Below are 22641 nucleotides of genomic sequence, written 5' to 3' on the forward strand. Positions count from 1 at the left end.
GTCTGTATCTGTACAGTTTTTTGTGAACACAATATTTGATATATCATTTACTCCCTGGTATGCAGTATTACCCCATGTCAAACAGTTCTGGGACTAGGGGGTCACTCCATGAAACGACAGCGTAGTAGTGGCATAGACAGACAATTTTAGCATTATGTTTTGGTTTTCATTTGTTTTTTATTTATTTATTTATTTATAATTTTTATATACCGATGTTCCTGTAAGAATACATATCGCACCGGTTTACAAGGAACTGAACAGTCGCCTCCAGGGCGGAAATACATTAAAACAGTCGCCTCAAGGCAGAATACATTAACACAAGTATACAGGAAAACTATTAAAGAGAACTTTCATAAACTCAATTAAATGTAACTGGGAACCATAAATCAGGAACATATGTACAGAGGTAGGTATATCGTCTGTCGCTTCACCAGATTTTAGCTGTCAGGGAAAGCTTGAGTGAATAGCCAAGTCTTTAGCTTCTTTTTGAATGTCGGAAGGCATGGTTCTTGGCGGAGGTCCGGTGGGAGCAGGTTCCAAAGATGGGGACCTGCAGTGGACAGAGCTCGTTTCCTCAATGAGGTTTTTGTTGGCTGGGTGTGAAGCATGTTCTGGTATGCACTTCTGATTGGTCTATTGGAGATGTGTTGCTGTAGTTGGAAGGATAGGTTGAGGGGGGAGATGTTGTGAAGAGCCTTGTGAATCATCATGAGGGATTTAAATTGTATCCTAAATTTTATAGGCAGCCAGTGAAGATTTTGGAGGATAGGGGTGATGTGATCCCATTTTTTGGTGTTAGTGAGAATTCTGGCCGTCGCGTTCTGGACCATCTGAAGTGGTTTGATGGTGTTGGCTGGCAGGCCCAGGAGGAGTGAGTTGCAATAGTCCAGTTTAGGGAGGATGATAGATTGTAGTACCAAGCGGAAGTCTCGGAAGTGTAGAAGAGGTTTTAATTTTTTTAAGACTTGCAATTTGAAGAAGTAGTCTTTGGTAGTATTGTTTATGAACTTGGTGAAGTTGAGTTGGTTGTCCAGAAGTACACCAAGATCTCTTACTTGTGGCGTGTGGTCGATTGATGTGAAGGAGAGTTTTTTGGTGGAGGTTCTTCTGTTTCATTTCTTGTGGCCATACAGGTGAATTTTCAAAGGAGTTATGTGTGTAAATGTAATGTAACGTACTATCATAGCAATTTTCAAAAGCCATTTATGTATGTAAAGTGCACTTAATCCTATGGATATTTTAATGGTATATATTGTAGCAATTTTCTAAAGCCCACTTACACCAGTAAAGTGAATTTACATGTGTAAAACCAAGTTTTAAGAGTGTAAATGCTTTTGAAAATGAGGTTTATTAAAAACAAAACAAAAACAAATGAAACTTGTTCATTATTCTTTTGTTTAAAATCCCAAACTAAAAGAAACAGGAAATGTTATTAAACGTCCTCTTTTCATTTCCAGTGAATAATCTCTCCCTGTCAGGTGGCAGATTTAAGCGTGCCTTCCTTCAGTCAATGCACAATTAAGCTGTGGACTTTGTTGCCGGAGGATGTGGTCGAGGCTAGCAGAACAGCCAGGTTTAAAAAAAAAGGTTTGACAAGTTTCTGGAGACAGGATCCATTAACAATGATTAGCCAACTGCCACCTCTTACTTCTGGGAGCAGTCAAGAAGGAATGGGTCTGCCCTTTAGGATCTGCTGGGTACTTCCAAGTGACCCATAATAGCCACTTTAGAGTCAGGATGCTGAGCTCGATGGACACTTCTTAAGTTCTTACAGGGCCTCACTTAATAACAAATGCTTCCTGTGGTAATAAAATGTTGAAAAATCTTTTTTCGGATTAGGCCCACTGTCCATTCAAAAGAGGTCCATGTTGAAATGCTGCCTAGATAAATTAGTTTTTTGTGTAATTGCAGGGCTTCCTCTTGGGATCGTGCTGCTGCTAATTGCTGTCTGACTTCCAGCAGGATCTCCCCATCAACCACGGCAGTACAGGAGAATCCCTGAAAGGATCCAGCAGGGGCCTTGCTGTGCCACTGAGGAAGAAACAAGAGGTTGCCTCATAATTATATATTCTTTTCCTCTTAAGAGTGTATATTGCTATTGTATAGTGCTATTTTCCTATGAGTTGCATGTCAGCAGCTTTCAAACTGGCTGTGTTGAAAATGTTGTTCTAACACAATTCATCAACATAAGAACATAAGAACATGCCATACTGGGTCAGACCAAGGGTCCATCAAGCCCAGCATCCTGTTTCCAACAGTGGCCAAGCCAGGCCATAAGAACCTGGCAAGTACCCAAAAACTAAGTCTATTCCATGTTACCATTGCTAGTAATAGCAGTGGCTATTTTCCTATGGTAATAAAATGTTGAAAAATCTTTTTGAAGACAGAGAAACTAAAGTTATTTTTCTTTAGCTATCCTAGAGCTACATTAGAAAGAAACAATCCAACCAATGGTATGTTATAGAAGAAAAAAAATGTAGTGGTGTTATATTGACAGGCTATTTGATTTTAGGAATAACTTAAAGTGAAAAAGCACTGTAAAACGAAATGGATATTGTCTCCCCCACTAGATTATTGTTATAGGAATTTAATATAAATCAACAGATAAATAACAGCAAGGCCCAGCCAGTCTGCCCATTTTCCCTTGTTTGTTGCAATACTGCAGACTGTACTTGATCTTCAGCTTTACACTCCCTCCCCATCACTAAGATTCCTCTGTGCTGTTTAACTGGAGCTTCACTCAATTCTGACACTGTTTTAGCCTCCATGTCCTCCACTGGGAGGCTGTTCCATGTTTTTCACCACCATCTCTACGTGGAAATATTTTCTTCAATTACTGCTCAGTCCTATTCCCTGTCAACCTTACACCTTAAGCCCTGTGAGGTCAGAACTAAGGATCCAAACAGCCTCAGTTTTTTATCCCAAGTGCTCAAACTCATCCAGCGAACTGCCAACACTACTCTACTAGTAAATTAGCTCCAGCTATTGATTGCACAGATTAACTTTGCATCCGAGTAGTTTTTTTCTCCTGGATGCTTTTGAGGGTGAGTAAGGATTTGCGCCTGGCTCCCTGCTGACTTGTATCTATTTTTGCCTATTGCTCCGCCCCATGCTGTTATCCAAGACTGATGCCTATGGCACACACTAGTCACTGGCTTCTACTTTTCACATTGTATATATAATATATTTCCTCTGTCTGACTAATCATTCTATGACTGACAATAATATTTAAAGGACGTCACAGTAAGCAGTTTATTGCTCCAAAGCTTATGGCCTGCTCCCGTGAAGTCCTCTAAATATTATTTAGTGATTTATTGTCTGGCCTGAAATTAAGTGTTTTCCAAACAAAGCTTTTTTTAATTTAAAAAAAAAAAAAAAAAAAAGGATGAGTACCATTTTTTTCCCCCTTTATTGAAAGAACTGTTCTGTCTGTCAACTGAATTATGTATTTTTAAGCCTCTTTTGTACTTCAGCTGTGATGATGTCAGATACAGACATTAGAAGCTCATCTGGTTGTGAAAGAGATACACAGAGCTTTCCAAATACTATTAATAATACTGTCAACAATATAAACTGTTCTAGTGCATGTTGTCTTACTGTAAAATCTCAGCTCTCCTTACTAGAGCAGACAAGGCTTCAAAGCATTGTTTTATATTTCTAGTTTGCTTACAAAACTATACCTGATGAACTCTGGCTAATAATCTTTAAAGGCCATTTTTTTTCCCCAGAACTTTTCCCCGGGGCCCACTTAGCTTTGCCAGCCGTTCTGACTCTGAGCTTTGCACAAAAGCTGCATCCATGGGAGGTCAGCTGTCTGACCATGAGTGAAAGAGGGGAGAAGGCATACACTGAAAGAAACATGGCATCTCATTCATGCTTAAGGAAGTCATCCTGATTTCTTCTAAGGCAGGAGTCACTTTTCAATAGAACCTCACTGGCATTTTGCTCATCAGCATCAAAAGGTAACACAAAAATTCTCCGTTGTTTGAAATTAAATGATACGTTGAGTTGTTCACTATCTCTGCTAAAGGCTTTTCTTTGCCTGGTTGATATGGATTTTGCAGACGATATGTCTATTGACTGAATTACTATAGCACAGTAAGGGGTGCCTGCACCGTGGCCTATCGTATTATTTGAAGAGACTTCCTCGTGTTGTTTCCTTTTGTTTGTTTGGTAAAAACTAAAGGAGAAAGAAGAAAAGGAAACAAGGCAAGGGAAAAAACCCAGTGTGGGTACCATGAAGTTCAATCTCTCTTTCGGTTGTGCTAAACATAGCTTTTGTACGAATTCCTGCCATTTGACTCTGTCTGTAAATGTTACCCACCTAGGATTGTAAACTGATGTGGGCTATAAATTGTTTTCAATAAATAAGAAAAATAAATAAATCTGCTCTCTTCTTAATGATGCATCAAGTTTAAGATATCGCCTGTTAAGAATGCATGAAAGAAGGCCTAATTATTCCATCCTCACTTTATGTGGCATCTTGCTTTTTCTAACAATTCTCCATTTTCTTAATTTTAGAGCAGCTCCTTCCTCGATTGCTCAGTCATACAAATTCCATTGAGTGAAAGTAATGGAGCTTTAAAAGATCCTCCTTGTGGTAATTCTCTAAGCCCACTCACTAATCAGCTCTTCAGCAGATCATCAGCTCTTTATACAGCAGCTTGGGTGTTCCAAGATCCTGACGGACCAAGCCAGATATGACTGACCTGGGATCACTTAAGTCACAGCCAGAAACATATCACATAACAGAATCAGAAGGTGACTGGATTGCAACCCAGTTCTGATGTATTCCATAGGGCAAGGCCACATTTTGGACTTTTACTTCCAGAAACTCTTTAGATGTGACATAACTTTCTCTAAACAAAGCAGGGAAAGCATGCAGAGACATGGCTATGAGAATGCTTTCCAACAGAGATTTGTAGAAGGGGAGATGTGGGTGCAGGGCTTGAGGTTTTGGGAACTGTAGATGTTGGGTATGGGTGCGGTGTATGGAGGACTGTATTATTTGTAGGGGTGGATGGAGTTGTATGTTGAGAGGATATGTGTGTGTGTTTGAGGATGGACGGAGTGCGTCAGGTTCTGTCTATGGTGGGTGTCTGGATATAGGCATGTGTTGATTATGGTTTTGTGTGCAGGTAGTGTAGAGTGTGTGTGGGTAAAAATATTTGCAGTATGGGTGTGGAGTGTTGGGGAACATATGAGTGGAGATAAAGAAGAGTGAGCGTGTGGTGGGTTGCTGTTGAGTAAAGGTGTATGGTAAGTTGGGATGGTTTGTTGGTGTTTAGATGAGGGTATGTATGGTTGTGTGTAATGTGTATGTTTGTGTGTGCATGTAGGCATGTGGGGGATGTATGGGTGGTGGAGTAAAAGTGTGTGGAATGGGTTTGGAGTGTGTGTGGTTGTAGGAGTGTGTTGATTGTGGGGATGTTAGTGCAGGAGTGTGCAGATTGCAGGTTTGTGTGTGTGTGTGTGTGTATAAAAATGTGTGGGGAGTAGGGAGAAAGGTGGGCGGAGGTATGTAGGAGTATGTGTAAATCGATGGGGAGTTGGGATGTTTTGTTGGTGTGTATATGAGAGGGGTTTGTACGTGGGCATTTGTGGGGGTATAAAAGCATATATGGGGTGGATGTAGGAGTGAATGAGTTGTGGGTTTGGATGGGGCTGTGTGTGAGGTGTGAGAGCATGTGTTGGGGTAAGGGTGTGAATGTGTCAGTGGGTGGCAGGTAAATGGTGGAGCATCAGGTGGCTGCATGTGTGGAGGTGTACGTGCGGGGGTGCATAAGAACATAAGAAAATCCCATACTGGGTCAGACCAAGGGTCCATCAAGCCCAGCATCCTGTTTCCAACAGTGGCCGATCCAGGCCATAAGAACCTGGCAAGTACCCAAAAACTAAGTGTATTCCATGTAACCATTGCTAATGGCAGTGGCTATTCTCTAAGTGAACTTAATAGCAGGTAATGGACTTCTCCTCCAAGAACTTATCCAATCCTTTTTTAAACACAGCTATACTAACTGCACGAACCACATTCTCTGGCAACAAATTCCAGAGTTTAATTGTACGTTGAGTAAAAAAGAACTTTCTCCGATTAGTTTTAAATGTGCCCCATGCTAACTTCATGGAGTGCCCCCTAGTCTTTCTACTATCCGAAAGAGTAAATAACCGATTCACATCTACCCGTTCTAGACCTCTCATGATTTTAAACACCTCTATCATATCCCCCCTCAGTCGTCTCTTCTCCAAGCTGAAAAGTCCTAACCTCTTTAGTCTTTCCTCATAGGGGAGTTGTTCCATTCCCCTTATCATTTTGGTAGCCCTTCTCTGTACCTTCTCCATCGCAATTATATCTTTTTTGAGATGCGGCGACCAGAATTGTACACAGTATTCAAGGTGCGGTCTCACCATGGAGCGATACAGAGGCATTATGACATTTTCCGTTTTATTCATCATTCCTTTTCTAATAATTCCCAACATTCTGTTTGCTTTTTTGACTGCCGCAGCACACTGAACCGACGATTTAAATGTGTTATCCACTATGACACCTAGATCTCTTTCTTGGGTTGTAGCACCTAATATGGAACCCAACATTGTGTAATTATAGCATGGGTTATTTTTCCCTATATGCATCACCTTGCACTTATCCACATTAAATTTCATCTGCCATTTGGATGCCCAATTTTCCAGTCTCACAAGGTCTTCCTGCAATTTATCACAATCTGCTTGTGATTTAACTACTCTGAACAATTTTGTGTCATCTGCAAATTTGATTATCTCACTCGTCGTATTTCTTTCCAGATCATTTATAAATATATTGAACAGTAAGGGTCCCAATACAGATCCCTGAGGCACTCCACTGTCCACTCGCTTCCACTGAGAAAATTGGCCATTTAATCCTACTCTCTGTTTCCTGTCTTTTAGCCAGTTTGCAATCCATGAAAGGACATTGCCACCTATCCCATGACTTTTTACTTTTCCTAGAAGCCTCTCATGAGGAACTTTGTCAAACGCCTTCTGAAAATCCAAGTATACTATATCTACCGGTTCACCTTTGTCCACATGTTTATTAACTCCTTCAAAAAAGTGAAGCAGATTTGTGAGGCAAGACTTGCCCTGGGTAAAGCCATGCTGACTTTGTTCCATTAAACCATGTCTTTCTATATGTTCTGTGATTTTGATGTTTAGAACACTTTCCACTATTTTTCCTGGCACTGAAGTCAGGCTAACCGGTCTGTAGTTTCCCGGATTGCCCCTGGAGCCCTTTTTAAATATTGGGGTTACATTTGCTATCCTCCAGTCTTCAGGTACAATGGATGGTGTGTGGTTTATAGGTTTGGGTGAGGATTGGGGTGGGATGGCTGTGCGTGGGGATAAGAATATACCGTAGATGTGTGTGGGTGGTGTGTTTAGGTGGCAGGTGAGTGAGGGTATGGGTTGGATGTGTATGCATTGAATAGGGTGTGCAGCTGTTGGAAAGGATACAATGGAACATGATTCTCTGCTCTTTGCATGCTTAATGATCTCCCAACCTTGGAGATCCTCTGACAGTCCTACAGAACAGGTTCCTATTCAGCAGCAGCAATTTACCCCGTACATTTCTCAAATAGCTTTAGGCTAGAAATTCAGTGGGATTTACCCTGGCGATTTTAAGCCATAGGTTTTTTGGGGGGATTTTTTTGACCAGACTTACATAAGTTTAGCTAGAAATACACAGCACAGCGCTGATCACCTAAAATTAAGCCCCTTGTCTGAACACCTCTACCCTCCCTCCTTATACCCAGCTACATGTTACCGAGATACAAATGTATCCTGAGAGGGGGAAATGTCCACTTAAAGCTTTTGATCCAGGTAACTAAGAAATTATTAGGGCAACCCCTTTGAATACAAAAACCTGTAAATGCAAGGCATGGAGGAGCCATCTGGAGGCTTGGGCACTTCAGACTATCGGGGATAAAGTCTGCATGCGTTAAAGTCCTTTCCCTTTTTTTTGTTTTTTGTAACTATCATCACTTTTTTCTTCCCCAACAACTGTAACATTTCCTGTACTAGTCCACATCCAAGATTTGGTTTTACAGATATGTTAGGTACTGGAATATTTTGAATAAACAATTTATAAAACAAATAAAAAATTCTGAAAACTTCCAAAGAAGTTGGGAACCAATGAGTTTTAATTCTCTTCACCCCCCCGAGTCAAACCAAATGCACCTCTCTGGTTTGGGACATGGGCATGGTCTGGGGTTGGCATACAGTCACAACTCCTTTGCCCTTTCCTATTCTGCGCAGTTTCTCTTTTTTCTAATCATTGGTAGAATTCTAGGTGCAGATATAAAATAAAATCCTGAACTGCCATTACTTGTGGGGCGCATTCTAGAAGGCCATCTCATTGCTTTTAATCGTTAAGCTGTGGTGTGCGTGACTTTGTTGGAGCTGAGGAGCACTGATTTGCTTTAAGACTTTCTCTCTATTCTTTAAACCAGTACTGGAGTCCTTTGCAAGCATGACACCTCTCAATGTTCCCATTTAAATGTAGGCTTTGTTAGGTTTGTTACTACTGAAGACAAATATTAATAAAATCCCTCCTCTTTAGGTCTTGCCATTCATCACTGTAATGAATTTTCTCTACAAAGTGTTTCTTTTCAGATACCACTGATTTACAATATTGCCTACCATTCATATCAGATAAAAAGTGTTTGGGTTGCATACAAGTCCTTCCAATGAGACTATTAAGCCATCCAATACTGCCAATAAGATATTGAAGCTCACAACCAGGGTTTATTGAAATCTTCCTCTATTGCTATTATCATGTTAATTAATCAGTCTGCAATGGCACTCACTGGAGCATTAAATACCGCATGCTTAGTCTTAAAAACTCATCTTTGAACCTGTAGCCTGCCTCTTTCAGGGTAACTCAGAGAGGAAACCATGTTTTCTTGAAACACAGGAGCCGTGCAGTAGCTTAAAAAGCACAAACCAACCATAGCTGATGAGGAAAGCAAGAAAACATGTTTGTTTATGGAAGCCGTTGCATCTAGCCAAAATGTTTGGTTAATGAACCATTTCTGAAGAAAACGGAGAACTGAAACCTACAGCAGGCTGGAAGATGCAGGATGCAGCTTCAAACATCAGACTTTTTGGGGGAACATGCAGTATTTGATGGTACAGGGAGTGTAGTTTACAAAGACTTTTGGTGAGAGCTGATTAGGAATGAAGACAAAGGGCATTTTATGTTGGTCAGCATGGCTTCTGAGCTATTATTAGAAGTGCAAGGTGAAAACCATATATTGATTTCCTGACTGCTTGCAGGCAAGCAGCAATTAACCATTCTTTCGAGCTAGAGAATAAAATTAAAGGAACCCTTGATGTTTCCAATGAAGCAGATGCAGTAGCATGCAGGCAACATGGTAGCTCTCTGTCAGAGAAAGGAAGTGCAGGGAAACAAAGAGAAATGCCCGCTGTGAGCTAATGCTGCAGTTGTGTGTGTCGTGAAAGGCAAAAGCAACATAACAGTGTGATCAAGTGTTAAAACAGCTCTGTTTTGAAAATTTTCTGCCTTGGGGTAATTTTCATAAGTATTTAGAGGCATAACACTGGGTTTTACATTTGTAAATGCACTTATACATTTTGAAAATTGCTACAACATATGCCATTGAATTGCTCATAGGATATGCATGTGTACGTGCACTTTACGTGCAGAAATGGATTTTGAAAATTGCTACGATCGTATGTTACATTTACGTGCAAAACTTCTTTGAAAATGACCTCCCATTTACCTCCATCCTACATGGGAAAAGCCATTGTGAACAGTGATAGTGACATATCTTATGCCTCATTCAATGCAAGCCCATTGGCACAGAAACAAACATTTTGCTTTCTAGATTTGCCGTTCCTGCTTTCTTGAAGCCTCAGCCACTCTGCCAACATACCCAATATAGCAGTTCTGCTGCATGCACTTGCCTTTTTCAAATACACACACCATGCAAAGGGTGCAACTTTCTATCAATATAACACTAACCTTTCCTTGAATTGAATGGGAACTCATGTACTATTTATTGTTGCCAGTCCAGAGTGTTTAAATGAGAGGGAAAGAAAGTGAGGTAGACTGTACTGTATCTGTAAAGGGCTTGGGGCTTTTATGGTGAAGAATCTTAAAACGTCGGCAGGGGAATATTTTCCCCTAACAAATAAAGCACAGAGTGACAGGGAACTGCCAAGACAATGGTTAGTGCTCATCAAGAGGGTATGTATGTAAGGAAACGTTAGGTTCCTCGTAGTTAAGAAAGCTCTCTTCCTCTGTCCTACCTTCTCTTCCTTCCCTCCCCCATTAAAAATATGTCAATGTCTGATGTGCCGTCCTTCATGGCAGAAAATAAATTAAACAGCAGCATACTACTATCTTACACCTGGACAAATAGTCCAATTGGAGGCAGAGAAGAGTTTTTCCTAATGCAGCCTTCATACATTAAGGAATAGCTGCGCATTTGTTTGAAATGAATGCTGAAAAGGAGATGGAAAGAAAAGGACTAGAAAACACATAAATTGTTGAGTTTTTTTCATTTTCTGCAAATAGTGCATGCTATTCACGGAGAGGCAAATTTAAAAAGCCCTAGGCAAGCGAAAGCCGACAGATACGCACATGAGTCGGTCCAGCGTGAGCCCATTGCATTTTATAAGCCACCCATGTATGTGCATATCTCCCGCTACGCGCATCAAAAGTTTAAAAAAAAGGGGCGGGATGTGGGCGTGTCGGCGGAAGGCCAAGAGATGAGCACATAAATACTTACGCACGCAAGTACGCGCTGGGGTCCCCTGCCGCATAACTTTATTACTGCTACCGAGGGCGGGTAAGTAAAAAAACAAAACATTCTAGGCTAGTCGGTGGGGTTTTAAGGGTTGGGGGCTAACAGAGGGAGAGGGAGGCTATTAAATTAGGGGGGGTTTGGAAGTCCTATCCCTAAACTGGGCGAACTGGGAATGAACTGGGAAAACTAGGTATGGCGTCAGCACGTGTCCCTTATAAAATCCGCCCCCCCCCCCCACACTTACGCGGTAGATCCACCAACACCAAAACTTCACCTTGAGTTACTGGCTGATCCTCCTACAGTGATATAAATAGTTGACTAATATGCGGGTCACCTCTCTCTCTCCCTCCACTCCCTGCACCATTGCCCACAATAGCACGTATAACACATGTGTTGGGCTATCACACACAGCATACGCAGTACTTGATGCAATAAATAACGCATGCATTATAGCGTTATCGTGTGTTAGGGCCCTAATGCGATTTGATGAATGACCCTGTAGGATAGGTGCTTGAGGGATATGTTTTGGTATCACAGTAAGACAAGAGGAGGAGGAGATTTAAATGCAATGATATTGTTCAGATTGAAATTCACTGGTGAAAGCAGAATTCACTTGGGGTATCTGATGAATTCTTTTCCCATCTTCTTTCCTGTTCCTTTGGGTAATTTTTATGGTGTAGAACAGATGCGGTGAAAACAAAGACTTGCCTTTATTGTCTGCAGCCTTTCCACTTCTACAGGGACTTTATAGTGCATAACAAGCAATCAATGACTTTAGAATCAACAGGGTTCCTGAATTGCACGGTAACCCAAAATTAATTATTTAGAGAAGTCTTCTGTCCTCCATCTTGCCTTGCATATGAAAGACTCTGTCTGGCTCAGCAGGTGCCGAGTCTACTCTGAGCATAGAAGATGGAAATGTAGAATACATTTATAACCGACTACAAGGAAGCACTCATTGGAGTCTATGTATTAAGCCATGTTAACTCTTCCCCATTATACTGGATCCACATCTGTTATTACTGGCTTCAGTCTTTTAAAATCAATCATCATTTAACTCAAGCCTTGTGTCCTCAGAAAAAAAAAAATGCCAGACTTAATTCATGGACCATGATGGCAAGTATCTATGCAGCACATTTATTCAAATGGGTAGAGGCACAGGGAATGAAGGAGTTGGTACTGCTGCTATGGAACTAAGTTCAGAATCACCTTGGATCATTAAAGGTGTCCAGAGTCCCTTTTTCAGATGGGCTTCCCCCCATGATGCTAAAACAGTTGGCAGGAGAATTAAAAGCCTCACTGTCAAAAATATAAAATAAGCATTGAGTCATCCAGCAATGGAGAGATTCCAAAGAGGTAATGTTATGAAAATAATCAAAAGAGGAACTATGGGAGTCGGATGAAATTACAGACCAGTAGGCTCAAGAGCAATTTCTGGCAGGATCATAGTGAATATAATCAAAGAAAAACAAATACACTAACTAGATAGAAACAAGCTTGAGAGATCTAAATAGCACAAATTGTAGAATTTCACAAAAAAGCTGCTTAATGCTTCTTGACATCATCACATTAGACTTCAGGAAGGTCTCCAACTTAAAGTCATGTAGATTTATTAAAAACTCAAAAAGTGAAATAGTCCTCCCCAAGGCGTTTCACTCCCTCCCACACCTCAACAAAATCTTGGGGCCCAGGCTGAGTCCAGCTAGGGCCTGCCCAAACTCCTCCAACCCCCTTCCTGCCAGAATAAGCAGCTTTGAAGCCTGGGCTTACCCAGCTTGCTGAGCCATGCCCAATCGATGCTCCTAAGGGCCCCTCCAAACCCCCGAAGAACTGACCACTTCCATTCAGGGGGATACACCCAGAAAGGGGCAGGAGCAAGAGGCATCACTTTGGCGACTGTCTGAGGTGAGGCTGGTGCCATTATGTTGTATGGTTATACAGACATATGGCCATACTGGCCACATCTGAGATAGGCAATGAAGTGATGTCACTTTGGTGCCATTTTCCAGGTGCCTATTGCCATTTTTAAAAACAATGATACAATTAAAAAAAAAAGACACAAACCTCAACATCATGTAAATAATAAACAAAAAACGAGGATCGTAAACATGTCGAAATACCCACATCCTTCCATTATGTGTGCACCAACACAAATTATAACAAATACAAGATATCAGACTGTCATGAGACTTGGCTCTATGGAAGCCTGTCAGACCTGACAATCTCAATCATTTATCCCAATCAGCACTTGTTTACTCCACTGCAGAGTAACAAGCATTTCTAATGTACATTTTTTATGAATTACAGGTAAAAATTTCTTGAAGAATTGGCAAAAGTGGCGTAGTCAGCTGATAATTCCAACCCATCTCAAACAATGCTGAACAAAACACAGTCCCTGACGTCGGCCAATGCTTCAGTTAAACCTTTAATAATATAGAAAAAGCCTTAATAGATGATACGAAAGAATAAACTACAAAAAACACGTATTCATCAAAAATAACACATAAGTGAATATTTTTCTATGGGATCATCATATAAACCCCAACTGTTGATATCTTTTAGAGCATTAATTGTGCTCCATCGATAGCTCACAGGGGTACAGTTTTAATCATAGGTCCAATTTTTTTGAGGATTTTTTAAAGCATTTCACAAATTATTTTTTTTTTAAAGTGCACTACTTCTCTTAGTCATAGAAATGAATTCATGCCCAAAACGTAGTCAGTTAAACCTTTGGCAGGGGGGAAACATAATGCAAGACTTAAAATTTCTGTTGTCAGATGCATGGACAGGATCACTTAAAAAACACCTCAGCAGTCTTTCTTTGTACAGTCTTCCAAAGGATGTGCGCTCTTGCAATGACCACATTGGGTGACATCATCCAAATGATGTCTGGACGTCAGCTCCCAGACACGGCTCCAATACTAATAAGCACAGTTAAAAAATCAGAACATCTCCCTAGTGCATCCTTTCCTAATTCCAAAACAAGCATGCTTGAAAGAGCTGCAAAACACAAACAGATAAATATGTGATCTGAAAACATTTGTAAAAAAATCATAAAAAGACAGATCTGATTCCGAATGCAACCCAAGGGTTTAGAGACACTGGGGTGCATATTCAAAAGCCATTCAGACGTAACAGGAAAGTTAACCATCTAAATAGCTTAGCCGAATATTTAAAAGGGTTATCCGGCTAGAATGTAGCCGGTTAAGTTCGGGACGTTCCTGGGGTGGGAAGTAGGCATTCCAGGGAGGAGCGGAGTTAACTGGTTAACTTAACCGGCTAACTCTAGAAGTGCCATAGGGCAGGTGTAAAGTTAGCCGAATACCACATATCTGGCTAACATTGTAACTTATCCAGGTATATTCAGCAGCACGGCTATTCATGGCTATGCCGCCGCTGAATTTCCCAGTTAAGGTAGCCGGATATGGGTATCCGGCTGCTTAATAACAGAACATGTACCCCACTGTATTAACCATTGCTCCAACTGCAACAGGCTCTTCGGCAGGTCCTCACCACACCAATGAAGACCGATGGCAGAAACCCATAAATGAACAGGAGGAAATTCTTGACAGCAAGAAACCATAGGGGATGTGGCACGTATATATTTCAGACAGCTATTTTTGCTCCTCTACGCCATCAGTATCAAATGAAACAGAAAAAAAAATGTCATTCTTTTTATCAGGCGTGCCGATTTAGAATGAATGCCTTGTTTTCAAATGATGGCATGGGAAGATAAGATGACTTTACTCATGGTCAGTGGCAGGCTTCATGATCCAGCACCAGGGAAAGGGATACCGCACTCTTTTCTGAAATACTTCATTTGTACAGTTTCAGCACAGGTAGATGCTGCCAGGATATCTTATTGCTTCAACACTATCTGCTCAACTTTCAAAGCCATCCAGCTGACTAAACAAGTGTCTAGTCCAAAAGCTTTGGAAATTTACTTTCATGAGTGGCTAAACTTAGCTGTCTAGTTTCTCTAGCTGGCCAGAAATGGGCATGTCTGGGGGTGTGATTGGGGCAGGAAGAAAGTTTAGTTGCCTAGCATAAACTTTCAGCCCTGGCTGGCTAAGTTTCACCAGCTAAGCCTAGTGGTGCCCACCTAGCTGCTTGATTTTGGCCTTTCTTCTTCCCTGCTGCCCAGAACTGCAGCTCTCCTCTTTCAGATTCTGCAAACGTTCTGCAGCAACCCTGGTCCCCAGTCCTTCCCCCCACCTCCCACCTGAATCCTGAAATCTTAAACAATCTCCCAGCGGCCCAATCTACCTCCCACCCACATTAACAATAATACGCAGCCTGCCCAAGCCCCCTCCTACTCCTCTCTTCCATCCATTCAAAGATAAGTTCACGGCTGGCCCGATTCCCCCCTCCGACAGAGAAAAAGTGCCCCCACTTCCCCCCACTTCCCAGGCACCTCCAGCCCAGAATCCCCAAGCTGAGCTGGCAGGAGGACACAGTCTCTCTCCTACTTGTGCTGCCACTTCATGCCTAGGTTCAGCTGAAAATGTGCTTAACCCAGCCAGTTCAAACCTGGTCGGCTAACTTAGGGAGGTTATAGAGGGAGCCTTGAGTCAGCTGAGACCAGCTTCCTATTTCTAGTCTATTCCCTGTTTGAAAACAAGACTGGGTACAGCAAGGCATCCTGAAAATCTAAGTTGTGCATAGCTAACTTATTATTCAGATACCGACCTGACAGAGAAAAGAGATGGTGGGTAATAGCTTCTGCCAAGACTGTCCATTTCCCACCATCTATTACGTCTGTGAAAACAGTGTTTGCATAATGAAGCTCTCTGCCGCAAGTTATATTTTCTGAAACTAGAAATACTGAAGATTTAAAGAATAAACGGCAATTCTTTCTTCTGCAGTGGTACATTACTGTAAACTTCCCTTCCCTCAAACTAGAGTATCATTACTGAAATAGGCTGCAATTTCACACCTGTGCTTCTGTTATGGAGGGAGTAAGGCCATGCATGACAACATCGCCACATTGGTTGTAATCAAAGGGCTTGCTGCGCTAGATATAAATGATACAGGGTTTTGCCTGGACTCCATGAAGGAAGAATATGCTGTTTAGGCTTTAAGATTTTATTGCAATAAACCCCACCAAATTCCTTGGCCCTAGAGGGGTTAACACACTTGTAAGCCCAAACTGTGAAAGTTTTGCTGTCTATACAGATGTCGGGTAAGCCAGATTGAAACCACTTGTTTATAGGTTGGGAGAGTGATCATCAGTTATGTTGAGTTGGGTTAGTAGATATTTTGCATCTCTTATTTTGGGGCATGAAAAGGTGCAGAAATAAATAGGCCAATATTCGAAAAAACCTCCAATGGATCATTTATCCAGCTAAAGTTAGCCGGATACGTTATCCCAGATATCTAGCAGGATAACTTTAAACATAACTGGCTATCTTTTGAATATCATTGGTTAGGTTTAAAAGTTATCCGGCTTCTGTGGCTGGATAACGTTAGACTTAACCGACTATACTCATGGAGGTCAATTTTAAAACGAGTAGGCGTGCACCCATACACGAGTGCATCAGCGCACGAGTGAGGATACGTTGGAATTTTTAATCGTGCGCGTACATATGCGTGTATCGCTTAAAATGCACCAACTGAATATGCTCCTAATTTTAAGAGGTTACTCAGGCACAGCTAGCGCGCCTGTGTCTTCCATAGGATCATGTCGGCTTTTTCGCGCTTATACCAGCAAATTTTAAAACAAGGCACATTCCCAGTTATGAAATTAGGCCACCAGTTTGTCCAGATAATAGCGAGGACTTTAAGACCCCTCTGGTTCTTCATCCTGCACACTGCCCAGTTGACCCGGACTCCTCACCCTGCCCTATGAGCCCTAAAACCTGAGATCTAAAGACCTGCTCCTCATCAGGAGCAGCAGTAAAGTTACGCAGAAATCTGGCGTGCACATGCTGCGGGTTTCGATTTTAAAATTCAGAGTTATGCGCGTAAGTATTGGCCCCTCCCCCGGAACGCCCATCCCCTGCCCCTTTTCCGCCCCCTTATTCCTCATGCACACACGAGTACATACTTATGCATTTTGCAGCTTTTAAAAATCCGCGTTGTTCACGTGTGGCCCACATACGCTTTTAAAATCGACCTGAAAGAATATAGCTGGTTAAATGACGAGGAGCTTTAAAAGGAAATTCGGAGTATGGAGGATCTCACAGCCCTATTCCAAACTCTCCTTCCCCACTCAGAGGCAAAATAGTGCCCTGCCACTGAGCTCCCCCAGCTCCAAAACCCCTCTAAGAAATTTCAAAGCAAAGTATGAAGGGCCTCCCCCTGCCCCCACCTGCAAAACTTGTTCTGGAATAATCCCTCTTGTGCTTTCCTCCCTCCCCCTCCCCTCCTGGTACCTTTTCCACTGCCTGTCTTCAGCCGGGATCAGGGAGTGCTGTACCTGCGACCCTGGCCGGCACTTTCAGAGTTGTTATGTCAGCACCGCTGGTAGGCTTACGCTTACACCCCTAATGCTGGGATGCGATTACCTTCACAATAGGGGCGAGGTCTGATGGCCTTTTCATCCTGGCAGCGGCATTCCCAGACCGACAGCTCACATTACACCACCTCTTCCATGAGAGTCTTTGGTTGACTAGCTCCCTATAAGCTTGCCCACTGGAGGGTCTATGGGAACTCTGCCTCCTGTGCAGCCAGGCCAAATATCTTTTTAATCATCCAGAATATCTCATGAATAAGTCCCCTTTCATGGCAGTCACTGTTCATCAAAACCTTCCATAACCCAAAAAACACCAGAGGTGCACATTGAGCCCTACGTGATGCATCCCTGATGTGGAGCAATACTCAGTCCAGTTTATTCAACCTGAAGAATCGAAGGTTAGTAGAGTCACAAATCACACAGGATTTCAAGGGGCAGTGCGGTCAAAAGCTATCTAGATAGCAGAAATAAAGAACATTATTCAGTCAAGGAACCCGAGCATAACCGAAGCACGGGAAGGTAAAACGGCTAAGCAGACAGTGTGACTGCAGTGTAGCACGCGCCGTTGTTATGTACTCTACTAGGGATGTGCTGTTGCTTTAAAAGAACAGGAAAACAACAAAATTTGTTTCTTTCTGTTTTCTTTCCAGTCAGAAATGACACAAAACCCACCCATCTTTTACAATAATTGGTGCTTACCAAGAAAAACACTGAATGTACCAAATAAGCACCACAAATCTTTCACGCCCAAGTGTTTTCATCCATCTATTGTGGCCATCATAATAGGCACTCCCAGCAAGCATAATACCTTCTTTGCCTTACATGTAATCATAGGCCAGTGATAAATCTTTTTTTCTCCTTTTTATATTTATGCACTTAAAAATGAATGAGTGAAGTGGAGTTTCCCCGACATGGATCCATGCTTTGAAATCCTGCATTAGGGCGATGCACTCTGCTCAAAACCACTTCTTCTTCTGATGGATTATTTCAATGTTGAAACTGTACTAAAAACGAAATCAACAATTCTTAATTCTAGACATTTGTGGTAGAGATACCTTTGCTTTTATAACGATGCTGCGCCAGGAAGTTTTTAATGTGACAGCTATTTGATGTTGTCAACATAAACATACGGCAGAAATTTTCGGTGTTACCTTCTTTTGCCACAGAATCAGTTTGGCGCCAACGTGAAAACCGGAAGCTGACTCCAATATCCGGTAACAACTTTTATACTAAAAGTAAATGGCGCATACTCAAATTAAAAATCAAAGCAGACCCATTCTATTTTAAGATTCAGTCCTCGAGAGGTTATAGAGTCCAAATAATGAATCCAGAATTGTTCCCTTAAATTAAGGCATTTAACACGATTGCCTCTTCTGAAAGACTCCTTAATATGCTCCAAAATACCCCATTTAAAGACCTGGATTTGATGATTAGATTCTATACAATGGACTTCTATTGGAGCTTGCACTTTACCGGTACTGACACAATTCTTGTACTCTGTGAGACGAACTTTAATGGTGCATTTTGTACATCTAACGTAGATTTTCTGGCATGGACATTGTAGAAAATAAATCACATGCGTGGATAAACAATTGGTCTTACTGTACAATTTAATTAGTTTTGCCGAAGTTGGTTCTGTTCACTGACTACTGTGCTGATCCCAGCCCTTCCAACGGTGGAAATGAAATTGTATTGTTCCCCAACACAGCCTATGCTTGAGTAAACGGTTTTTCTCGGCAGGATTCTTCAATATAGCGAGGTAAACTCCAAACCCTGCCCGTGCTTTAGCAGACGGTTTATCCCTGCAGGAAGCTCAACGTCAGGGAATAAAGCCCTTCCTTCTGCTTTAATGTTCCAGATCCTGGCAGGACTTATCCAATAACTTTCACCTGTCCAGCACCGATACAGTCTCTGGCTTCCGCCACAGGGCTTACTTCTCTTTCTAGCCAAGACCAAAATGCCTTTTCAAGCACTGTTTCTAGTGCCTTGGGCTTGGTTTGAGGAAACCAAGGCCCACTGCCACCTCCCACCGTAGCTTGTAGAGGGAAACGTGTACCATTTGCCTATCGTTTGCTACTTCCACCCACCACAGTTTCGCCTACCAGACTCTAACCTGTACGGCTTTAGCGTCCAGGTCTCCTTGCAGGGGTTTCCACCATTCTTCTCCCACATCCATTGGCTCTGGGGCTGGCTCAGGATCCTCCGACACCTCCACCTCCATCTCCCCTATGTCTCTTTCTGCCTCTTGTAGGGCTCCTTCTTGTTTCTGTCCAGTCCCTTTCTCAGGCCACCTCCTCCCAGTACACCTGGTGGTCTCCTCTTCCCTGATGATGTGACGACTGTGAAAGTCACTCCCTCTTTGCTCTCAAAACCTCCAGGTCTTCCAGGTGAGGGAGGTTTTCTCCAAACCTGTGGATTCCTTGGCTCTGATGGCTCCACCCAGGTTTTCCTTCTTGCCCAGATTCTCCTACTGCTTTCCTCACCCAATCCCTCCCGGGGTACATGGTTACCATCACGCTACCCTACTACTGTTTGTGTGCAAAATTTACAATTGCCGAACTGCTGATGTCCAATGATTGGAGGCGCTTGTTTGATTTCATTTTTGTCATTTCAGCATTCCCTAAATGGTTTTAGTATCGGCTATGACAATTTTAGCATGCATTAAATCCATTTGGCACACACTAAAACAATTTAGTCCATTTTAAAAGAAAAAAATGAAATGAAATTAAAAAAAAACAAAAATTTATAAACACTTATACAGATGGCTAAGGTTACTACAGTATGGTATATATATGGCACTATTTCATTCTATTTTCATTACATTTTCCTGTATGATTGGTTCTCCTCACTGGGTGGTAGACTTTAGATCATATCGGCTGTTTTATATCTGCATTATTCATTCTTAATTGATTTTCTGGTATACGATATGATATGTTTTCTCCCTTTTTCTTGTAATAGAATTTGAAAACAATTTCTGCATAATACCAGTGTTAGTCAGTAAATGGCCATGCAATCAGAATACGAGCGTGGTAAAACATTGCACAGTGAAAGTTCAGTGACAGTTCACAAAGGCAGCATGCCTAGAGAGTAAAACAATGGGCCCTGTAGAAAACATAGTCTGCCTGGGCAGGGTAAAAGAGCTCACGAATGCCATGCGTAACTCAGGTAGTGGAGCGGGCCGTGCAGACAATGTGCCATCTGCAGGTAGAATGACAGCTTAAACTGTGCAGATTGCAGGTACAGTAGCAAAACAGTCTGTGCATGCAGCATGGTGGGACTGTAAGGAAAGAACAGAGTTTGCAGGTTATCCTCAGTCACCGGACACTGCAAAATGTTTTTGAAAACGACACATCCTAATGTGATGTAAAAGTATTTCTGAAAATCATGTTAGCAAAATTAGAGATATAGTAAATCTTTCAAAACTCTTAATGTATATGGTTTTCAAAGATATACACACACACACACACACATTCATTCAAGTGTCTTACCAGAACCTTTATATCTTTATTATATATAACCAATTTTTAAAATAAATTTTTTGTACTACAATATTCTATTCATTTTTTATATATATTCTGCCCCTTCCAACTCATTGTTCAATGAGAATTCTATAGTTTGCATTCATAATTAAAATAAATAAAATGTACATAAACATACATAGCAATGAACAAAGATTTAACACGTGCTATTCTCATCATGTTTCATGCTGTGTGCTGTTCCGCATACTCCACCTCTTATTTTATACCTCTAATGGGACAGTTTTTACACTTATTGGGCTGCTTGTAGGTCCACATTTACCTGCAAGCTCCCTTTCCCAGGGAACGAGGAGTTTCCATTTGAAAATCCACCTGCATCCACCGTGGCTACAAAATGACCAGAAGACTTTGAACCTGCTTTGCAGCAGGTGCATCATGCATACTGCAATGTATACGCAATGATTTCACATGCACTTTCCTGCCCCCAACCTAACCCCACCCACCACATTTTGCCCTGCAGGTAAAAGTAAACAGGTCATGAAACAATGTGAATTTTTGTTACCCGTACTGGGGGAGGAAAGCAATTCTGAAAAGTCATTTTTACATGAGGCAGAGCCAATTTTATTATTTCTGGCCCTTTATTGGACTTTTTGTGGATATTCTTTCTCATATTTTTGTTATGTATTTTAAAATTTGATTATAAGCTGTTTGCTTATAGAACGATTGTGTTTATTTATTTCTTTCACATTATTTCTATTTTGGTGTTATTTAATTTTGCATTGTTGTGTGTTAATGTTTACAATGGTAACTTCTGTTTATCTTTCTAATTACACTGTAATAGTAGAATAGAAATGTAATAATAAATAAATAGAGTCTTTGAAAACTGTCCTCATAAAGATCTCTAAGCATATAGAGGAAACTGAAGAATAAGATTTTTTTCTCTCTTTTTTTTTCTGATAGAGCTCAGCATCCTGGGATCTTTTTGCCTCTCTTAGCACACGCCAGGGGAAGTAAGAAAACAGCACAGAACAGATTCCCCTGAGCAATCTATGCTGGGCACCTACAGGACTCTTCATCATGTGACGTGGAAACTGCTGCTGACTGGCCACACTTTCAAATCCTAAAATCAATCCCATGATGTTTAGTTTGTTCCACATCTAGCAGGAAAATTGTTCTAAATTGTCCCATGAAAGGGTTAACGCATCTGAAACACCAACATATACGTCCAGTTCTAACTCATGAACATAGAGCTATTCTTTTTCATCATTGATTAGTGTAATGAATGAAGTACTGTAGATAGATTCTGTGTTACTCCACTTGGATAAACAGAAATAAAGATGAACTAATAGTTGTAGGTCAGAGGTCCCCCAAACTATGGCTGTTGAGCCAGATGTTGCTCTTGACTGAATTTCATCTGGCCCCCAGCGGCGAAGACAAATGAAATTTGATCCATCCCTTGGCAGCGATGGCAGAAGGAGCTCAATCCAGCATGCACTGGTGATGGCAGAGGCATTTTCTACCACTGCCACCAGCTAAAATAGTCAAAAGTGCATTTTTTTTTATTTCATTTATTTAAAATGAAAGGAACAAAAAAAAAAAAATCTAAAACAAAATAAAAAAATGGTGTCGTGTCTACAGTTCTATTCCCTTCCCCCACCAACAAAAATAGTTTTTAAAAATCTCAGGCTCCTCTCCAATTCTTCCCACCCTTCCAACCCCCCTCCCCAGTTTCTCATCCCATCCTGTCCGTCAGCTCCAGATGGGGCAGGAGCGAGCCCCGGTCGCTTCTGCCTCACTGTCGGTGCCATTTTGAAAAACGGTATTGGCAGAACTGGAGCGACCGGGGCTCGCTCCTGCCCCATTTGGAGCCAATGGATGGAGCGAGACGCTGGGGATGGAAACTGGAGGGGGC

At 41.6% G+C, this 22641-nt stretch overlaps 1 long non-coding RNA gene across 1 annotated transcript in view; it reads left to right on the forward strand.

Annotated features, from left to right (window-relative positions):
* The window catches only part of LOC115075175, a 47445-nt gene extending 25232 nt beyond the window's left edge, over positions 1 to 22213 (forward strand). Inside the window, exons 2-4 of the long non-coding RNA XR_003852452.1 lie at positions 1912 to 2049; positions 3729 to 3962; positions 21690 to 22213. This is a non-coding gene — a long non-coding RNA (uncharacterized LOC115075175). The remainder of the gene's footprint in view (positions 1 to 1911; positions 2050 to 3728; positions 3963 to 21689) is intronic.
* The last annotated feature ends 428 nt before the right edge of the window (positions 22214 to 22641 follow it).

This window comes from Rhinatrema bivittatum, chromosome 13 (assembly GCF_901001135.1).
Source record: "Rhinatrema bivittatum chromosome 13, aRhiBiv1.1, whole genome shotgun sequence".
NCBI classification, from domain to species: Eukaryota; Metazoa; Chordata; class Amphibia; order Gymnophiona; family Rhinatrematidae; genus Rhinatrema; species Rhinatrema bivittatum.